At 46.2% G+C, this 22,999-nt stretch overlaps 1 protein-coding gene and 1 pseudogene across 1 annotated transcript in view; one reads left to right on the top strand and one right to left on the bottom strand.

The window, feature by feature from the left end:
- The window catches only part of GALNT17 (polypeptide N-acetylgalactosaminyltransferase 17), a 1,717,045-nt gene that overhangs the window by 255,712 nt on the left and 1,438,334 nt on the right, over nt 1-22,999 (top strand). The gene's annotated exons all lie outside the window — the stretch shown is intronic.
- On the bottom strand, nt 18,632-20,232 carry LOC146859146 (colorectal mutant cancer protein-like; annotated as a pseudogene).

Consider the following 22,999-nt stretch of genomic DNA (forward strand, 5'->3'; position numbering starts at 1 on the left):
TGTCAGCTGCCTTCGACACTGTCTGCCACTGCACCCTACGCACACTTCCACAATGCTGGGATCCGTGACAAAGCACTGTACTGTACCACCTCCTTCCTATCTGGCAGAACCCAGAGCGTCCGCCACCCCCCTTCTGATCTGAAGCCACTGAGATCATCTGCGGCGTAACCCAAGGATCATCCCTCAGCCTGACATTGTTCAACATCTACATGGCACCACTCGCTCACGTCGCCAGACTTCACAACCTCAACATCATCTCCTACGCCGACGACACCCAGCTGATCTTCTCCTTCACCAAGGACCCTCTCACCGCCAAAATCAACCTTCACAAAGGAATGAAAGCCGTCACCGAGTGGATGAAGATCAGACGACTGAAGCTCATCATCGGCTCTACTCCCTCAGCGTGGGACGACTCCTGGTGGTCAACCGCACTGGGAGCAGCACCTACACCCACCGACCATGCACGCAACTTAGGGTTCATCCTCGACTCAACACTCTCCATGACCAAGCAATTCAACACCGTCTCGTCCTCCTGCTTCAACTCCCTCGGCATGCTCCGCAAGATCTACAGGTAGATTCCCACTGAAACAAGAAGAACGGTCACACAGGCCCTCGTCATCAGCAGGCTAGACTACGGCAACGCCCTCTATTGCAGGAACCTTGGCCAAACTCCTGAAATGATTACAACACATACAGAATGCCTCCGCACACTTGATCCTCGACATCCCTCGCCGCAGCCACATCACACCCCACCTAAAAGACCTGCACAGGCTTCCCCTCAACAAGAGGATCACCTTCAAGCTCCTTACCCATGCGCACAAGGCACTCCACAACACTGGACCGACATACCTCAACAGACGACTCACCTTCTACACCCCGAACCGCCAGCTCCGCCGACCTCGTCCTCGCCACCATCCCCCACATCCAAAGAGTGAACACTGATGGCAGATCATTCTCCCACCTTGCTTTCAAAATCTGGAACACCCTCCCCATCCTTCTATGGCAGACCCAGGACCTACTCACCTTCAGGAGGCTACTCAAGACCTGGCTATTCGAGCAGTAGCAGCACACCTCCCCTCAGCGCCTTGAGACCCTCACGGGTGAATAGTGCGCTTTACAAATGTCATGATTGATTGATTATACAGACACTCAAACACTGCCACTCATCCATAGAGTTATTGACACACCTAGCTAGTCATGTAAAGAATCAATAACACTGCCATTTACTCACTTATACAGTTATACACACAACCTCACTCATTTATACAGATACTAACACATACTTACTCTCTTAAACAATCACTGACACAAGCACACACTCATCCTTACAGGCACTCTCACAATCACTCACTCACATATAGTCATTTATATACTCCAACACTCACATACACTTCCTTTCATCTAGTTGAATTGAATTGAAATAGATTTATTGAGCGCGGTTGCTGCCCAAGGGCGTCCAAGCGCTGAGATAATTGGGGAGACATGCTGAGTGACAGATTAGAGCTCGGAGGCTTTGGTGAATAACCAGGTTTTCAATTTTTTTCTAAATGATAGTAGGTGCAGGTTGGAGCGGAGTGGGAGGGGGAGAGTATTCCAGAGTTTAGCTGTGTTCAATGAGAACAACCTGCCCCCGGATCTGGCTCTTTTCACTCTGGGGACCTTTGCCAGGAAAGCCTCAGTGGAACGGAGGTTCCTGTTAGGGTGGTAGGGGATGACAAGGTTGCTGTTAATTGCAGGCCCCGTTTTCCAAAAGGCCTGGTGCGCAATGCACAGTGCCTTAAATGTCACTCTGTATTTGACTGGTAGCCAGTGAAGACTTTTTAGCGCAGGTCTGGCTGACTGGGCTCGTGGGATCTGTAACAGGGTGCGTGCTGCGCAGTTTTGCACCACCTGGAGTTTCCGGAGAGTCATCTCGGGGGCCCCAACATACAGGGCATTATTTGAGTCCAGGCGGGACTGGATGAGGCCTTGTACTGCCACCTTCTTGGCTTCTAGGGGCAGAAGAGGGAGGACTTTCCTCAGAGTCTTGAGGATGCCAAAACAGGTGGCGGACAACTTAGTAGCCTGGGTGGAAAAGGAGAGCTTCCTGTCCAGCCATACTCCCAGGCTCTTGACGTTTTCCTTGGGGGTAGGGGGAGTGCCCAGAGCTTGGGGCCACAAGGAGGCGAAAGGTATTGGCGAGGCTGGGCCTAGAAGCAAGAGCTCAGTTTTATCTCCGTTTAGTTTAAGGGAGGAGTTGGTCATCCATTCCTTAACATCTTCTAGGCAGCTCAGCAGGCCTCCATGGGGTAGGCTACTGGTCTCTTGAGCCAATGATACCACTAGCTGAGTGTCGTCGGCGTACGACACAATTTTAATGCCGTACGGTTTGACAATCCCAGCCAATGGTTTCATGTAGATATTGAATAGCACAGGGCTCAGAGAGGAGCCCTGTGGTACTCCGCAACTGAGAGGCTTGCTGGTTGATGTTATATCGCCGTCGAAGATCTGGAAGGATCTGTCGGACAGGAAGGAGTCGAACCACCTAAGTGCGTCGCCTGAGACTCCAATGACCCGGAGACGGTTCAGCAAGGTGGCATAGCTGACCGTATCGAAGGCGGCGCTTAGATCAAGGAGGATCACAGCCACTGATCCTCCCTGGTCCAGAACCATTCGGGATTCCTCGGCGACCGCAAGTAGGGCAGTTTCGGTGCCATGTTTCGGCCTAAAACCTGTCTGGGATACATCCAAAAGGGAGTGGTTTTCAATGAACTGGACCAGGTGGGCGTTGATGTATTTTTCCAGTACCTTGCCAGCCCAAGGGAGGAGTGAAATGGGACGATAGTTGGAATGATCATCGGGATCCAGGTTCGGTTTTTTCAGTAACGCCCGTACCATGGCTTGCTTCCATGCTGTAGGAACGGCACATGAGGCTATGGATGCGTTTAGGAGTTCCAAGATAGCAGGCAAGGTGGCTTCGTGTGCCTGCATCAGGACTTCTGGTGGGGCTGGGTCGCGTGGGGAGCCCGATTTAACTTGGCGTGCCATTTTGCCGAGGGTGTCGAGGTCCATGGGAGGGAAGCGCTCTAGGGTTGGCTGACCTGGGGGGGGGAGGTTTCTAGGAGAGGGTGGGTTGGCTGTCTCCAAGGCTGCAGCTCCCGTTTGGAAGGTGGAATAAATTTTCAGGACTTTGTTGTGGAAAAATTCCGCGAGCTCGTTGCATTGATCTTGGGTTTTGCTCGGAGGGGGGGCGGTCATGACACTTGAGCAGTGCTTTAATATCTGAAATATTTCCCTGGGCTTAGATTTAGCCTCTAGGATTTTATCAGAGTAAAAGGTCACTTTTGCCGTCCTAATCCCCTCTCTATATGCTTTTATCGCCTCTTTGTAGGCTACCTTTTTTTCCGGGAGGAAATCCAAACGCCAGGCTCTCTCTCGCTGCCTGCAGCAGCGTTTTAGTTCTCTTAAGGAGTCGGAGAACCAGGGCGCGGATTTATGCATTCTCTTAGATGAGGATTTCCGGAGGGGAAGGATCGTATCTAGTGAGTTAAGGATCCAGCTGACATAATTTTCGTTTGCTACATTGGGGTTTGAGCAAGGGGGCGGGCGGGTAGAGGCCAGATTGTGCCTCCAGGGTTCCAGTTGGAGTTTTGACCAGTTCCTCCTAATAGTTGTCCAGGGGGGTAGCTGGGGAACCTTGTGGATGGCCCAAGCAAACGGAATCAGAAAGTGATCTGACCATGGGAGGGGGATGGGAGTGTCAACAGTTAGCTCGCTGCAGCTGCTGAAAATTGGATCGAGCAGATTGCCCATCTCATGGGTTGGAGCTGTGACCAGCTGGTGCAGCTGGAGAGCTCCAAGGTCGTCTATTAGCTCTTTGGCAATCGAATCTGTGGAGGAGTTGAAGTGAAGATTCAGGTCTCCTAGGACTGTGTAATTAGCCGCAGATAAAGTTCTTTTTGCTATTATCTCCGGGAGCGACCTATGGAACAGTTTTGTTGGATCAGGGGGACGGTAGATCAGCGTGCCTGAGAAGGAAGTGTTGGCGTTGAACTCTATGCAGAATTCCATGCTTTCGCACTCGGGGATACTATCTGCTGAGGTGCGACAACGGTACTGGGTTTTAAGAATGATGGCCAGACCGCCGCCTCTTCCTGCTGGTCTGTCCGATCTAACTATGTGGTAACCACTGGGTAGAGCTGCGATTATGTCTGGGTCAGATTGGGCGGAGAGCCAGGTCTCTGTTAAAAAGATAGCATCTGGCTTGCGCTCCTCTAGCAGCAAGAGCATTTGAGTGCTATGCTTTGGCAGTGATCGACAATTTAATGTCAACATGCAATATTTCTGAACCAAGGGGCTTGCCAGGGGGTTTCGGAAGGAGTGTTTGCATTCATAGCAGCAGGGAGGGAGGGAGGTGGCTGTAAAAGTGCGGGTACATAGGGCAGTGACTCTGCTTCCTATAAGACGTAAAGCCGAGGGGCTATAAGTCCTGACCGGGGAAGCGGGAACAGCAGGGGGGGTGGTCCCTGGTCCCGTACGGTCGCGGACGAGTGCAGACGAGCTTGCCTTAAGCGCGCCTTCGGCGCGCAATCGGCGCGCCCGCTGCGCTCGTCCGCTGCGCTTCCTGTGGATATACATATATAGGGTGAGGGGGCGTGGCTTCGAAGTGGGCGTGTCCTGTCGTAACGAGGAGGATGGCGGCAGAGGTGAATCGGGGGTTTGTCTGTTTCTGGCGCTCGCTTGGTGGCAGAGGGGTGCCTGCACACTATCCTTGTGAATCAGGAAGTGGAGGTGAGTGCGAGATAAAAATACAAGATTCAGTGATTTTAAAAGGAATTATACAATTAAAACTACTCCCGGCTGTGCCTCAGGAGGTGACCACAGTTACTCACACATGTACCACTGAGACATCTAAACACTCACTAACACACCCTACACACACTCACCCACCTATACAGCCATTCACAGATGCACTCTTGAACCGATACACCCAGTGAATCACCCACTCACACATCTATGCACAAAGTCACCCACCCCCACCCACCCACACAAACAGTGAGGCACCCATACAGATACTCATGCAACCAATAAATAACCCATAAAGACACTCATGTAGCTACTCACCAACCCATGCAGCAGACTGATACAGACATCCACACAGTTTATTCACTAATCCATGCATTCAGTAAGACACACTTAATCACCCACTTATACAGTCAGTCACACACCTATGAAATCCTCCACCCAGACACTTATACACCAACTCATTCTTCAATACACCTTGGCATTATCATATATAAAACATATTTAAATTTTACAGAAACACACATTCACTGGATGATGTCATCAGTGATGTCATCGGTGATGTCATTTGAGATGTCATCAGTGATGTCACTTACCATGTCATGAGTGATGAAATATGTGACATCATCAGCTGTGCATTGCGGGGGCGCGAGTTATAGTTAGCTCTACTAACTATAACAGCCAAATTTCTCTGGTTTTGTACGAGTGAAATGTCTAACTAACTATAACATCTATGAAACCTATGGTTTTTTTGGTGAATTTCTAATGTTTTTTAAATGCTAAGTTCTAACTATAACGTCCCTGAAACCTATGCCTTTTCCCAGTGAATATATATATATATATATATATATATATATATATATATATATATATATATATATATATACCCCAGCTCATGTTTTTGCTCATGTTGTTCAACAAATAACTACCTGCATACCTGCATACCAATGACAAATTACACTGCATATAATGTGCTTTTAATTACCTAAAAGTATTAAATTCGTAATAATGTTTTTTGATTTTTAATAATTCGTACATAGATTCTTGACAGGAAGTAACAAAAAAAGTGTGAGTATTATTTACCATACAGTTACAAGTTAATCTTTGATGGGGTTTCAGGATATGATGGCAATATTAGATATGCAACAGTGTTATAGATCTGTGTCAATCTCTCCACAGGACCATCAGATCCTATTAGGTGTACAAATATATCTCCATAAACATTACCAACATTAACCTTGGCTTCTGTCCATTATCAACCGTACATTTTTGGTGATTGTCCAATCTGTGTGCAAGTTCAAATGTACTCTGGTTTGTGAGCACATCTGGAAAAAATAATGTGGCGCCGGGTAAGCCTGCAATCTGTATTGTGAAATAAAATTCCTTGTGGGCTAATTCTGGGTGTTCAGGCAAATACAGAGAACATTTGTGTCTTCTGTCCCCCCAAAACAGTATTGTTGCACCGGTGTGAAGAGGAGATACGTTAGGAGGGAAGGAGAAAAGGGGGAAGGAGGCAGCTATGATTGTTGTATTGGGGTGCTTGCGTGTATAACTATTGCTACGTGGTAATGCAGCTGTTTTGGTGGTACTGTGACTCTGCTATGGAGCTGGGTTTACAGCTTTAAGTTTTGATTCTGTGTATGTTAATTACCCACGCCAGTCTGCGAAGTTCGCTGATGGGGGCATTCATGCAATGTTGGTGAATTGGATCTTGTGTTCTGCCGCTAGTGCCCTATGGAGGTCTAAAAGCTATGCTTGTGTGCTAGGCGCCGCAGATGACTTCCTGGTCATTGCTAGTTAGTGCTTGGCGAGGCCCAGTGCCAGATTTAAGAATTTGTTGAGATTCTTGTGGCTTGCATTACGCTTGGTGATAGCAAGTATAAAATGTAGTCCCTGGGCTGTGACTGGGGTTCCCATTGTTTCTGTCAATATTACAGATACACTGTTCCAATACGCCATTAATTGGGGGCATGTCCAGACCATGTGGGGAAATGTGGCTTCTGTTTCGTGGCATCTGGGGCAGATGTCACCTGATGTTGCATACATGCGTGCCAGCCTGTGCGGAGTTAAGTATGTGTGATGGAAGTAGTTGAATTGCGTGTATTTCAACCTAGAATTAATGGATATTATCTTAGGAAACCCAATACATTGTTCCCATTGTTTGTCAGTAATTCTAGTTGCCAGTGCTACGTCCCAGTATTTGTGCAGCGGCGCCAACAGAGGTGCTGCGTCTGGTCTGAGGGAGTTATATAGTGCTGTAACCACCCTTCTGCCCGTTCCATGTGTCAGCAGTGTATGTAGTGGGTTAGATGTGGTGGTACAACCAAAAAAGTGTCGAAGCTGTTCCTTTAACAAACGAGACTGACCAAATGGTGTGCATGAGAGTTTGTGTAGAGGCAACAATGTTGGATATGGAAGCCCTCACACACCCATCAGGATGTCATGCTTCATAATCGGGCTGCTCCATGTCGAGTCGGCTGGTGCAATACCCGACGGGCTCCTTATTAGGGAACACTCTTATGGAGATCTTTTATCCAACAGCCGTCCGGTGAAGTGGGGGTGAGGGGCTCTAATTTGATGTAGATAAAAGGAGATAGTGATTGTGAATTAAAATAGGGATGGGAGTGCTTCTCAATCAGTTTATTATGAAGCCTCCTTACCTAGTTAAAAGCTATGAGGTGAAGTGTTGGTAACGTAGATTTATGTGCTAGGTTATATACACTGCCTCATCTGGGGTCAACATGTTTCTCGCTCTATCTGAGGATTACTCTAGCGATTCTTCAGGACCTAGTGTGTTCTATCTACATATAGACTGTTTATCCAGTATTCAGTAAGCATTCATATAGGTAGCTAGTGTTCCACAAGTTTATCTGTAACCCGGTCTACCCTACCAATTCCATAGGATAGCACACTGCAGTTCCTGGTAGGCTACGCAAGGAGTTCCTTGCGTTAGACACGCCAAGTCCATGTCACCGGTCGTTCTACCCCGCTCTACCAGGACTGGGAGGTGAAGTTCGCCCCCCCTTTTTTCTTTAGATGTGGTGGTCTCAGTTTGCATGTTCTCCCATATCTGGAACAGTTGCTGCGTCAATGTTGCATATATCAAGAATGTCCAGGGGGGTAATCCATAGTTGCCTGTCAGGTCTTCAAAGTTGCATAAGTTTGAGTCTACAAATAGGTCTCCCCATGTGATAAGACTGGCTGCATGCCATTCTGACAATTCTGGTCTTTTGTAGCAAGTGAAAGGGCCACAGAGTATTTCAAGTGGCAGGTCTGGGGTATATGGGGAGGGAGTATGTCTGGGCAAGACATATCTCAGCCAGCAAAGGCAGGCGGATGACATCAAAAGGTTGCCACCCTTCTTCTGTAATGGTGTTTTTTTTGTAGCCGAACAGCCATTCCAGAATGACTGGCTGCCATAGTGTCACCTTTCATTGGACTAATTCAGTAAGGATGCTGTTTGCCAGCCACTGCATGAGCCATTGAAGGTGCGCCACTGCATAGTAATGTTCATAATTGGGTGCCCCGAATACTCCTTCCGAAAGGGGGAGGTATCATTTCGGGAGTGCCAACCTGGCCCTGGAGTTGACCCAAATCAGAGACACAAGGAGCATTTTTAAATCTCTGAATATTTTGCATGGGATCGGTAGGGTAGGACTGCAAAGAAGTATAGGAGTCTGGGAAGTAGGAGCATCTTAGAGATCACAACTCACCCCATAGGAGATAGGGGTAAGTCTGTCCAGAAGGGAAGTGCCGCACAAGCTTTGGTAATTACTCTGCCCAGATTGCCATCTATCAAATCTGCCTGAGAGTGGTATATCTGAACCCCTAAGTATTTGAAGGAGTCACAAGACCAAGTGAGTGGAGCGTTGTACAAGCATAGACTTTATGCCATGAACAGGGGTTTGATTGGGAATAGTACTGATTCGGTGAAGTTTATCCTTCAGCCAGATAGCCGGGCGTGCACGTCCAACAGCTCCATTAGGCCCTGTAGACTTCGCTCTGGCCCGCAGATAAATCAGCGCAACTTCTGCATAGAGAGAGACAATGAGCCAATGTTTTTGCACTTGAATGCCCCAGTCCGGAACACGCTTGCGGAGCGTGCACACCAAGGGCTCCATGGCCAGGGCGAACATGATTCATGAAAAGGGACATTTCTGTATGGTTCTTCATTCTGTTAAGAAAGGGGGTGAGATGATATGAACTGAATTTTCCTTGGCTTGTTGCTCAGTGTATAGAATGTTGACCCAAATTAAGAACTTGGGACCCATGCCAAATCTCATCAATACTGCCTGTAGATATTCCCATCCCACAGTATCAAATGCCTTTTCAATGTCCAAGGCTGCTATCCATGGCACTCCAACAATTTAAAGAGCCGGTGAAGATTTAGCCCAGTGTTTCTCCCTGGGATGAAACTGTTCTGGTCGGTGTGGACCAATAGTTGTATTGCTTCCATTAATCTATTGGCCAGAATTTTACCCAGGATTTTGTAGTCTGAGTTTAATAGGGACAGCGGGCAATTTGAGCCCATTTGAAGTAGGTCCCTGCCAGGTTTAGGCAGTACCACCAATATCGCCTCACAAGGAGAGGGTGATAGTGAGCCGCGGTTGAATGCATCCCTGTAGATGGTGCATAAACGAGGGGTCAATTGCACATTAAATGTTGCATAAAACTCTGAGGGCCACCCATTTGCTTCCGGAGTTTTGCCCCTTGTCAGTTATTTAATAGCTTCGGAAATTTTGGTTTCAGACACGGGGGACTCGAGCGTTGTGTACTGAGTCTGTGTTACCTGTGGGAGGGCCAGGCATTCTAGGAATTGTTGTATTTCTTGTCGGTCACATTCAGCGGGAGCTTTATAAAGGGAAGCATAATACTCATCGAAGGCGGCATTGATCTCTTCCTGCTTGTTTACCAGTTGGTCATTCTGGTCATAAATACCCATAATGGGAGGTTGTGAGATGTCATTTTTTAGGAGCCATGCCAATGTTTTGCCCACTTTGTTGCCATCAGAGTGCCTGGCAAGGTGTTGCTCATAGTCTAGAGCACAAAGTCGATCTAATGCTTCTTTATGCCGTAGTTGAGTCTTGGCCAATGAGGGGATGATATATGGGTCATTTGGAGCGAGGTGTTTGCAACGGTTATTTCAATTTCAGAATCTTGTAGCTCTTTAATGAGCGATATTCGAGAACCGTACACTGCTTTGATAACCTGCCCACACAACACCACTTTAAACGCATCCCATTCTACACCAGCATGAGTTGCTGTGCCTGCGTTACTTTGGAAATATGATGTGATAGATTGTAAGATGGAAGCATGTAATGATGCATCTTTGAGTGCCTAAAGGGGGAGGCGCAAGGTTGGTGTGCTAGATTTGTGTGTTCCCCAGATTTGCTGTATTTGTAGAAGACTGTGGTCAGATATTGTGTGATCTAAGTTTGTCGCTTGGGAGACCCTAGATATAGCTGTTGTGGTGCAGTATATTGTGTTGACACTCGTGTATCGTTCGTGCAGACCTAAATAGTGAGAGTATGTGCGTTCAGTGGGGGTTTACCCCGCCAAGCATCGTTTAGATGCATGTTATTAACCCAGGTCTTCATATGTTGCGGTGGCATGAAAGGTCTGATTGTAGATCATAAACGCTATTATAGTCCCCACCCCAGTATGCTGGTGCAATCGGATCACTAAGCAACAACGGGGTCATTGATTGCAGGAACATGGATTGTCCCAAGTTTGGTGTGTAAAGCGAGATCAATGTTATTGGAGAGCCGTCTAGGAGTCCCTCTAACATTGCATATCTACCTTGCGGGTCAATGCGAGTGTTCAGCGTCTGTAGTGCCACTGATATCTTATGTCTGTGCAGGTATTAATACACCTTGCGCTGTTTAACACACCCAGCTCGTCCCCAAACACTCTAGGCTAGGAGAAGAAATTTGTTATTCTTCATCTCCCTGACTGTAAGTGGTCTGCCATGTAGTGGGCCTGCTCTTGATAAACCAGCAGTGTGTGCAGATCTTCCTACTGATGCATTGGCCCTGCTTATTGTTTCCCAAGCAGCACGCGTGTTGTGCTGAGTGATTTACTGAACGGTATGGACTGAGCCTTGTGAACGGATGAAATACCCAACTTCCCATCCCAGACCAGTTTGCCAATGGGCAAAAGGCCATCTGCACTTGAATGCAACCATCCTTAACATTAAATAACAATAGTGAAAGAAGAAAACATACTGTAAGCGAAATCTCAAAGAGAGGTATAAAAAGAAAGCAAAGAGAGTGTCATAAAAGTTATGTAGCAGCCACTTATCGTGTTCGGGCGCGGCGTCTCTTCACAGTCGTGGTGCCCGGCGTGTTGATGCTTGCTTGCCTGAGCCATCGGTTTTTTGTGTGTTTTTTCTCAACCATGTGTCCATTATCTTTGGACTGCTACATTTGTACTGTCCCTGAGTGACACTTACACGTTATTGGGTGTGACTTGTGGGTGACTTGCAAAGGTCAAACTATATTTTCAGCAGTTTGGTGGGTCATTGCCATTGACCTTTGCCTTGTGTACTGCGTTGTCTTGTGGTCCTCCACTTTTGAGGGGATCCCCTGTAGATGCCTTTGTAGTGTGTGCCAGACCGTTGCATTCCATACAATTCCAGGCCTCCTCAGGGTAGAGCAGAAGGTATTACTCAAGTCAAGTCAAATGATCTTTATTTGGATATATTAAAAAAAACACCCATAAAAGTACATGTAAATCACAACAATCATCCCTATAAAACAATAAAAACAAGCATTTGTTAACTATAACATATGCAAGGGAACAACCATTGGTGCAAATATGCAATGTGCAAATAATGCAGAGATAGTACAAACTTATCAGGCCGTGTTCATTATTGCTCGAGATCGGACAGCAAATTGAAAGAAACGACTGACTCTAAGGGTTACATCCATAAAAGTACATATAAATCACAACAATCATCCCGATAAAACAATAAAGACAGGCATTGTTAGCTATAACATGTGCAAGGGAACAACCACTGGTGCAAATATGCAATGTGCAAATAATGCAGAGATAGTACAAACATATCAGGCCATGTTCATTGTTGCTCGAGATCGGACAGCGGATTGAAAGAAACGACTAACTCTAAAAATTACATCATCAGAGCTTAACAACAATAAATCTCTAAATGCTAGGTTAAAATCCGTCAAGGCACTCTCTCTAAAATACGGAATTAGGTAATGTTTGGTGTATTTTTCATAGAAACCACAAAAAAATTTAAAATGTAACAGGTTTTGTTTGCCACCTAGGTTACAGGGACAGCTTAGATTTCCCAGATTTTTAATATAGCCTAAGGGGAAGCAAAGTAAATTTACAACACTCCCGTCCCTGAACCGAAACAGCAAACTCCTATTCCATCTACCCAGTTTCTTTCGCAGGTAACCCTGGGGCATATTGTGGGGCCTACCACATGGTTCCTGAATGGGGATGTACCTAAGTATGGCAGGCTTTACAAACTCGGTCTTTTCTCTATTTTCTCGGTACAGGTCATACAACGCCCTTTTTACTAAATTGTTATGCATACAATCAATAGTTATTACTGTCTTTGTACTGTATATGCAATGTGGCATGGTACTGCAATGCATATTTAACATCATAGTCCCGGGGACAGTGTTTAACTTCCGAGAAGGAAGACCTGTGCATTACACTGACATTGTGTAATCCGGGTAAATATGCACTGCTGCGTTCTCTATTTGCCATGGTCCCCGAGACCTCGTCACTTGTAGGATGTGGTCCCTGTCATGATAGATGAACAAGCGAGTGACTACCAGACTCGGGGACCACCCGCGCTGTGAGGGCCACAAGGAACCCTAGGTGCACGTGCTACAGAGAAGAACTTGGAGTATTTGCCATTAGGAATGACTGTGGAGAACTAAGTTACAAGATACTGTTCCATATATTCCGGTAGTCCCACTATGCGCACATTGTTTCTGCGGGATCTACTCTCCTGGTCTTTGATGCAGTTTTTATTCCACTTCCTTTTGCAGTGACTTTATCTGTTCTAATGTCGATGCCACAGTAGACCTCAAAGACGCCAGCTTCGATTCGGATTCTTCCACCCTGTCCTTTCATTTGTTATGGTCATCTCGTAGAAATATCATTTTGACACACAGTGTATCTATTTTGGGACCCAGCGTGGTTTTGATGTTCATGGCTGCCGCCATTAGCACATCAAACTGGTGGGAGAGATCTGTTTGGTCTGTGGTTTTTGTGCTCATTGTTTGGGCGGTGGCTTCAGTGCAAATCATCTGGTTCACTGAGCTCCCTGTTTAGGGTTGTGGTTTTTCTGCTTTGGGTTTGCCCATTGTGGAGATTGGAGGGAGGGTTCTATATGGATGCTCACAGGCCACGGGGTCTTGTGCCCTCTTTGGGGATGACTACCCTTTTCCACATATAGTGCGCTCTGGAGTTGCGTTGTGGTAGATTCCGCTCGCCAAGGGGGTACAAGTGGGTGCAGATCTGCTGGTGCGCTTTCGATTGAACGAGTCCAGCTATATGTATGTTCCCAAGGCACCATGCCCTTCCAGGCCATCAGGCCCCTGCTGTTGTTGTTGTTCTATTAGTGCTTGCCTCTGTCGAGGGGGGAGAGATCCATGATGGGCCAAGCGTGCCACTTATGCTGAAGCCACAAGGGATACTACCCTGCGAAGGGAGAGCATGGGGGAACAAAGGTGATGCAACTACTAAGTCAGATTTTTCAAGCAATGCAAGGCCACCTTCGCTGCAGTTGTGCAGAGTAACTCGCTGCGTTGAGTTACTCTTCACCAGGGAGGGGTTACATGGGTGGAGCGTGGGTGTTCCCACACCCCCACCCATTGTTTTTTGAGCATTCCCAGATTTACCATTACTGGCAGATTTGGTAATGCGTCAAAATGCTACTCCTTCCCAGGTGAGGTGGAACAAGGAGAAATATCTTTTTACTCACTCTGTCAAACTCCCGCCATCACTCCCTCACACTCCTCTCACTTTCACTCTTTCTTTCCTTTTCCTCTTGATGTTTGTGTCTCCCTCCTTCATCACACCATTGTTTCTCCCTCTACATCCCTATGCCTGCCTCCTCCTTTTTCCTTCTCTCTCTTCCACCTAACTTATTGTGTCATCAGTACCTGAAAATCTATCTGCATGCCCTTATTTTTCTCCTCCTCTCAGTACCACTCTCTTGTTTCTTTTGCTCTGCCGTTCAATATCTCATTCTCTCAGTTTCTATTTTTGTCCTGCCTCAAAACTCTTGTTCTTGAACAGATACTTCTAATGTCACCAAAAAGGAAAATAAATGCATTTTATCTAATCTTGGCTTTTAGATTAAATGACCCCAAAAACGGCAATCAACATGATATAGTTGTTATGTTGATGAACAGCCATTCTCTACAGGGGCTTTGATTATTCAAGTAGTTTGCTGGCAGCAGGAAGTGAGAATCCAAATGAAAAGCACATTTATGCGAGCAGTCATTTGACATTAATATATTTTAGGATTTGTAGGTATGCCGGGTGAAGCAAGGGTTTATAACAAGTTCATGTGTAATGAAACTGATGCAATGAAATTAAAGTTTCTGGAGCCTGGTCATGAAGCCATGCTCCCTTTGGAAAAAGTGTATTCTTAACAATCAGAAGATGTGACTTATATTAAATGTTGTTGGTAGTAGGAGTAGAGTATGATTAACTAATAGAAGGTGCATTCTGCGAATAAATCGAGCACAAACCGATAGCCTGATTTAGAGTTTGGTGAATGGATTATGTGACTTCGCCATGATGGACTACCTAACTCTCACCATGGCGTGGATATTCCTCCCACTAAATTTAGAGATTTCGACTGGCCAGTCAGACATCTCTTTTATTTTCATGAAGCACCGTCACAGCAGTTCCTGTAAATGCATTGAAAGTTTGATGGACAAATCCGTCAACGTAATGTACCCATACATTACATTTGTACAATTTTCTTTGATTTCGACACCAAAATCCAAAAGCAGGATTTTCTTTTTAAATAACTCCCTTGTCATGGGCGTTTTCTTCCATAGAATCGGGGTCATTTTCCAGTTTTCACTACTCCTTACTGCCAGATTTAACCTGGTCGTGACAGAGAGTGAAAACTTGACATTTATCTGCCCACTGAAAATAGGGCAGGAGGACAATAAAATAGATAGCCGTTACTCTGTTGAGCCATCAATGGTGTATGTCGACGGTGGAGACGTAGTAGTACCCACTCAGTCAAACTCTAAATCAGGCTCAGAGATTGCTATGATTTTAGATTCATAGTTGAGTGAAAATTAGCTCTGGCAATCTGTGCTTATTTTGCACATCTAGTATCAAAATCAATTCTCCAAGTGTTCTTCATATTCTTGTAGGGCACATACTCATAATATTCGGGTGATAGGTATTGGGATTTTATGATCTCTTGACCTTGCGCCAACTCTTTTTTTTAGGAGTTTCTGGAGGTGCAGAAAGTGCTTCATTCAATCTAATCAATTTAGATCTTCAATAGTGCTAAACAATATTTCTCCCATTAGCACAAATTGAACGGCCTTCAGATTGATTTTTTTGTAGTATGGATCTAGTATGGGCATAGACATCCTTGTCATTTGGTAGTATTGCTATACCACATTGTGAGCTATAACTGTTAGAAATGTCCCTGAATATTGAATGTGTTGGGTTTAGTTCTTTAAGGAATTGGAATGTTAGGTTAGAGAATTGGAATGTGTTTGTGCTATTGAATTAACGGACCGGCAGTTGGAGTTGTCTCTCAACCTGGTCAGTCGCATTTCATGGACAAAGATTAATACTTGAAGAAGTACCTCTGTTGCATGTCTTTATTGTGATCCCCACAGTTGTGACGAGGAGTGGGGTCCGTCCAGTGATGGGCCATAGCAATCTTGCTCATTCTCTGAATTGCGGCTTCTTTCGTGCATTGGTCCTTGTGGATCTATGAGGAGGATGCCAGGAGGTCTGCAAGGGGTTTCTGAAGTGGCTGTTCTTCTGTACACCCCAGTGAACGGTGCAAATAACAGGAAGGGAGATTGCAGAGGCATTTTCTGTCAATTATGAGGCACTGAACACATACACGTCTGTTAGAATGGGAAGTGACTGCACTGAACTCCTAAGAGTTGCACCTCCTAACATTATGGATTGAAGAGCGCAGTACACTGGAGAAGGACTTCAAATATGATGAAATCACACAGGCACTACGAGATTTGTAAACAGGTAAGGCTGCTGGGCACAGTGGCCTACCGGCTGAAACTTTATAAAGGGGTGGCCGGTGCAGTGGCACCACAAATGCTCAATATGTTCCAAGAGGCAGGGACAGTCGGCAGACTTCGTGAAGATCAGCGACTGTCCACGACAGTGGTTATTCTCAAAGAAGGAAAACCCCCTGAGGATTGCTATTCGTACCGGTCCATCTCGTTATTAAACAAAGAAGCTAAGGTGCTGGCAAAGGCCCTTGCGACCAGGCTTAGGGGAGTGATAGCTACCATAATACACTCTGATCAATCAGGCTTTATGCCTCATGGAAGAACAAGTTTGAATTTGAGGTGCCAGTATGGAGTGATACACATGACTATGGATGAACCAGATAAAGACGCAGTATTGCTGTCATTAGATGCTAAGATGGCTCTTGATAGCATTGAATGGAATTACCTCTATCGGCATTAGAGAGGTTTAGTGTTGGTCTCAAATTCTCTGCTAGATAAAGCGCCTATACACAGAACCACTAGCGAGGGTGGTGGTAAATGTAACTGTGTCCCGCCCTTTTGCCCTACACAAGGGCATAATGCAGGGTGTGCCCATTGTCACCCATGCTTTTTGCACTGGCGCTGGAGGCTTTGACCGCGATGGTCTGGTATGACCCCTTGGTGGCAGGCATTATGGAAAGGGAGGCTGGGAAGGAAAATCTAATTATATGGATATGACATATTGCTCTTTGCCACCCGGCCCTGATTCACTATAAGTAGACTGCTCCATATATTTCAATTGTTTGGAAGCTACTCTGGGTATCCAATCAACTGGGGCAAACCCCTATTGTTCTCCTTGACAGGGGTTGTCCTAACCCTCCCAGCTAGTGGACAATCCCTTTTAGTAAAGGAAAACTTTACATACCTTGAAGTAGTGATATCCAAAAAGTACACTTTTGGCGGACAGTCTACTCCCACACCTAAACAGGCTACGCAGAGACGCAACACACTGGAGAGGACTGTCAGTGTTATTGATGGGACTGGCGTTTTTGTTAAAAATTATGAGCTTTCTGCTCCTACTGTATGCCCTGCAGAATAAGCCCTACAATACTGATTGATTTTTTCAAAAAGTGGATAGCAAGCTAAGTAATCTCTTATGGGATACAGGCAGTGCCAAGATAGCCCTCCATAAATTGCAGAGAGGAGCTTTTGATGGGGGCCTGGCGATCCCTAATATTAGAAAGTACTACTGTTTAGCACAGCTGGTTGCAGTCAATAACTGGGTGTTTGCAGGACAGGAAGAAACAGCATACATGGTGGATCGATACGCGAAGGGAAAACGGGTATAGTCAGCGGTGCTGTATCACAAGAGGATAGAAAAACAATTACTGCCAGACACACAGACAGTCGTCCGTGTTTGGCAGGAGGCCACAAAATTCCTTAGATCGGAGATAAGTTGATGGAAAGGACGCCATTGTGGGATAGCAATCTCCTTAAGGAGGTGGGATATCTGAGTGGATTCAAGAAATTGAGTCTACTGGGGATAGAACACCTTGGGGATGTCTGGAGGGGTCAGGCTGTAAACTCCTATCAAGACTTACAAGTGGAGTACCAGATGCCCAGGTCTGAGATGTTGCGATATCTCAAATTTGGACATGGATTTAAGACTCACATCCTGGAGGATAATCAGCTTCCAGAAAACACACCACTAGAAGATAAACTGTTGCTGCAGCTTATGATAGATAAACCCATCTCCCTGATATATAGAAAGAGCATGAATAACACACCTGACCCACTAGACACCCTACGAGAGGCTTGGGACACAGACGTGGGAATACTGGAAGACGATGACTGGCAGGAGGCGCTCGGGAGTCCTAGGGAAGTGGCCATAAGGGCACGCTTCTGTCTCATTCAACTCCGTATCCTGCATAGGTCATACTTCTCTAGAGCCCTCATACACCAGTTGGGCCATTGCTACACTGACCAATGCACAAGGGGCTGTAGGGAAGTGGGTTCCTTTTTTCATATTCATTGGGCCTCGCCAAAAATACAGCAATAATGGGCAGCAATAACAAGAGTCATGTCTGAAGTGGTGGGACAGGCGAGCCCACAGGAGACTAGTTGGCATACATTGTGTGGGACTGGGGAAGAAAAATAGACCCTATATCTTAGGAAGTGGTTGATGGTTGTTTCGGTAATAGCAAAAAGGAACATAGTTAGGCCTGAGGTGGGGGGGGGGTGGAACGACCCCGCGGGTGGTGGATTGGGAACAGGACCTGAATAGGTGTTGTGCAGCCAAATTAGTGGTTTTCCAAAATTGGTGTTGCCTTTAAAAATGGGGGGAAATTTGGGGTAGGTGGACAGAGCACAGGGGACACTAGATGTTCGCATCCCAATAGGTCTGTGTAGGTGGGTCTGACACTTGGGAACTATTGGTGATAGCTAAAGATGTTCATGGTGCCTATATTCATGCTTATAGTTTTGAGCACAAATGTTGATTTGGAATTATCTGTACTCGGAGTCTCCCAATATTGCTGTACAACTGTTGATGTGTTGCTAAATAATTGGTTAGTTAAAAGATATTTTTTTTAATCTGGTCATCCTATCTATTTTGCATTAACTCCAAGGTTCCAGTGGTGGAACAGGCCTCACAATGAAGTTTTGTCTTGGATCCTCACAGCATGACCCACCTCCATTTGCCCAATTGTCTCTAATAACTTCCGGGCTTGAACTAGGTGCCACCTGCCTGGCATCATCTCCCACTGGTACTCCAGCTGACGCAACTGATTAGCCTGCTTACTTGAATTCTTATAGGCCAAGAGAAGGTTGCTGTGTCTCTGAGAAATCCCTGGTAAATTCAATGGACTGCTTTTTATTGGCACCGTCCTTTATGATCGACTTTTCAATCGCTACTGTAAGCATCTCGATATGAGCCTGCAGCTTGTTGCTCTGAACTAAGGACTTCTGAAGGTCCCACATTATGCTCGATCCTTGGTGTCCATTAATCTCTTCATCAGCCTCCAGCCCATGGTCACCAACTACCTCTCTCCACGAGCTGCTACCACCTGTACATCTTCTCAAGCTCATCGGTGACAGGTGCCTTTCACTTCCGTCCTCTAGCTCCCACTTCAGGTGATCGTAAGGAGTAGGTGCGCATTCTGCTGGTGCGCATGGGCCAGGGCTTGCAGCTCCAAGATCCTGTTTTCCTTCTTTTATATCTGACACTTGCTCACTGCACATTGACAAGTTCTGGAGAAGCTGAAGTCGTACTAGAATGAGTGTCCTTGTATAGCCAGGTAAGCTGTCTAGTGAGGCCTCAATGGTATCATCAACATTGGCCTTGATGATATCACTTATGCGTGCCATGACCACCGGTTGAGTGGCACCTTTCGTAGCCAGTTCTACCATGGTGATTTCAATGGACGCCTGGTCCTGTCTGAGTTTCCAGAGGTAATATTTCAGACACTTCTCACCTTCACAACTTCACCCAAAACTGTTCCAGCTGGAAGATTATTTCTGTAAGTCTCCTCCGGAATCCTTCTCATCAGACCTGGGAAACCTTCCACCTCATGGAGCAGTGTCCTGGCATCTGAAAGCATTATTTTCTTTTTGCGCTCAAATTCTTTTAAACACGCTACCATTGTTATGTCTCTTCTGTTGATGCAGAACTGTTATTTCTTACTAGTTGTAGAAGCTCCAGCTTTGCATTTGACAGCATCTGTAGCACATCCTGCACCGCTATATGTCTTTCACTGGCCTGCACAGCCAAGTGCAGTGCAGTGCTCTCTGACACGTGTTTCCCCAGCATCATGCTCAGCCTCTAAGAATCCTTCTTGCACTCCTCCAGGGTCACCACAAGGAGGTCGTTCAGACATTTCAGCTTATCAATAGACTCTCTCCTTTTATGTTCTATGTGAGCTTCCAGCTCTTTGACTTTGGTCTCCGGTGCCAAGAGTCTTGCCTGTAGAGGGGGCAGCTGGCAGAGGTGCTGAACTCTGGAGCAGGTCTGTAGACTCTTGATAAGGCTCTGAATTGTTGCAATGGGGTATTGGGATGGGTGGTTAATCACCTGCCCCTCCTCTTCAGTGCAGGGACTGAGAGCTGCGCTGAAGGAACTGGAGCGACTTGAAGGCAGGAGAGGTGGAAACTCCACCCATTGTATACTGTCCAAAAGCTCTTTCACTTTCCTCTGCAGTCGATCCCTTTCTTCTTGGAAAGACCTTAGTGTGCCCTTCAACATGCAGCCCATTGTACGCAGCGCAGGGGAAAAATACAGTAATGCTCTGCATCTCATAGATATGGTGCATTCCTGCCCTTTTCTTTTGACCCAGGCAAACGCAGCAAGATTCCTTGCCAAAACCTCGTAAATAACGCCCTCAATTTGTGCTTCTCCAGACCAAGCAATCTTAAACTATCCTGCCTACCAGTATGGATGATATGTTACACCTACACCTTGTAATCCTTATTGTCTTATGTTACGTTTCCTATGCACAGGTTTACACACCTATGATTGATTTTTTCTGTGTTGTGTGCGTGATGCAAAGTGCTCTGGCACCGTAAACTGGTATGAGTGGCGGTGGCGGTGCTATAAAACTAATTAAATGCAACTGAGAGAGGGTGGTTATGGAGACTTGAGTGGCACTGTTAAAGGGTGGTGGTGAGGGAATCCGTGAAGGAGGTGGTCCATGGGTAGCGTCAACAAACATTGTTGCACTGTGCGCCATCAACGATAAAGGGCACAAGGACGACACAAAACTCTTGATACATATGCCTCTCAGCTTTTTCATTGCTCATGTTGATTATGTTTCATTCATATTGGTATTTTTGTTTATAGTTTTTTTTCGGAGACTTTGAGACCTACTTGTGGAATGTTGCAACTTTTGTTTAGAATGTTTTGTGAACTATAAAAAGTGGAAAATTTGCTCTAAATAAAGGAATAACGCAACAGTAGCAGATTTCCAATGTTTTTTGCGAATCAGGCTCTTTGATTGTAGTGATATGGTTCTTGGAAATGTGAAGGGCAGCTGTGTTTTACCTACACAGGCGTGTTATCTCAAGCCAGTGTTTACCATGAAGTCTTGCACATTCACTTACATATTTAAAATGAAGGCGGTGACTGCTGATTCATTTTTGTATTATACTTGCTATTGCGTTGATGGATTGAAGTGTTTTTTTAATGTGGCAAGTAAATATTTATCAAGTCTCAGATATCAAATGGAAATATCTTGAGATGTGCAAAATCAGTGCGGGCATTTCTGTAACAAATCGTCAGCCTTACTTTCCAACAGAACCATTAGCAGCAATAAGGAAATAAGGGGCATATCATCAACAAATTGCGATAATTATCGCAAAGCGCTTTTAGCGCTAAAAAGGTTATCGCCAGCGAAGTCCTTGTTTTATTGTCGCAGTAGCGACGTATTATCAAGGCGCCGCTAGCCAGCGATAGCTATCAGTTCCGGCGCCAATGGATGGCGATAAAATCTTAGCGCTGGTGATAAAAAAACACACGCTAAGCCGCGAAAAGTCGCGCTGAGCCAATTATCTCCAAAATCAGCCTGACAATTGCCAACAGGCCTGCATTTGGCATGCAGCAGGCGGGAAAATGCACTATAAAAGGCCCCCAAGCAGGCCAAAAAAAAAAGAAAAACAAAATGGAGACCAGAGAAGAGAGCAGAGACATGGAGGAAGCAGGGACAAGCGCGAAGCCTACAGCAAACCCCACAGCCAGCCAGGAGGAGCAGGGAGAGAGCCAGGGGAAGGCCAAGAGGAGGAGGCACCCCAGGTTCAGTCACCAGGAGAATCAGGTCCTGTATGGCCTGGTGGCTGAACATCAGCAGGAGCTATTCATCAGGAGGACAGTGCCATTGTCCAGGACAAAACAGATCTGGGAGGAGATAACAGCAAAGGTCAATGCTGTGGGAGAGAGGAAGAGGAGGACCGTGGAGGAGGTAAACAAGCGCTGGAATGACAGCAAAAAGAACACGAAAGAGAAGATGGCAGCCAACTGGAGGGCAGCCATGGCCACTGCATGTGGTAGCCAAGGGCCCCTGCTGGAGCGGGATGAGCAGGAGGAATTGGTGGCGCAAGTCATCACCGAGGAGACGGTGGTTGAAGTGCCGGGTCGGGACACTGCTGAATGTGACCAGACACAACCACAGGGAGAGTACAAACTATGGAGTGGGTCGATGGGGGTGGATGGCCAGAATGTCACACATGTATAATAAATAGCATTGCATACCCACAATTACTGTGGTTCAGGTCCCAGGCAGCCCTGTGCATAGTGGCATGGACACACATCAGCTGCTCCAACATAAACATTGCAAGACACACTTTGACGGACACAATGACATTGAAATGTGCACTGAAACGTCAGAAAAACACAGTCCAGGTACATCATCAGACCAGAAAATAAGTGCCACATCACATAGCAAAATGCCACATCACATAGAGATATAGCATGCTGCCAAAATGCACCCCTTGCACCATCACAACCCATATCCAAATCATCTCCACAAGGCCGCAACTCCCATGTGCCAAAATGAGTATGCAGTGTGAATGTGACTGATCACGTGCACGAGTAAGCATGCCAACAGCAAGACCAGCACACCTGCAAAATAGCACATGTGTCCGACTTGTGTGCAAGGATGTGCTTGGCCAACAAGGGTGACTTGGAGGGCCACACACAACCTTGCACACGAGCCAGACACTTGTGCAATGTTGCAGGTGTGCTGAGCTTGTCGCTGGCATGCTTACTCGTGCACGTGACCAGTCACATTCACACTGCATACTCATTGTGGCACATGGGAGTTGCGGCCTTGAGAAGATGATTTGGATAAGTGTGGTGATGAGGCAAGGGGGACATTGTGACAACCTCATGCATGTTCTACAAAAATGCCCCCTTGCCTGTACATGCTATGCAGCACTGCGTACAGCAAGATGAGAAAGTAATAAGTTACTCTGCATACCGACAACACATGCAATGTCACACCAAAAATACGGATTATGGGGCATATTAT

The sequence above is a fragment of the Triturus cristatus genome, chromosome 3_2, assembly GCF_964204655.1.
Source record: "Triturus cristatus chromosome 3_2, aTriCri1.1, whole genome shotgun sequence".
In the NCBI taxonomy this organism is placed as follows: Eukaryota; Metazoa; Chordata; class Amphibia; order Caudata; family Salamandridae; genus Triturus; species Triturus cristatus.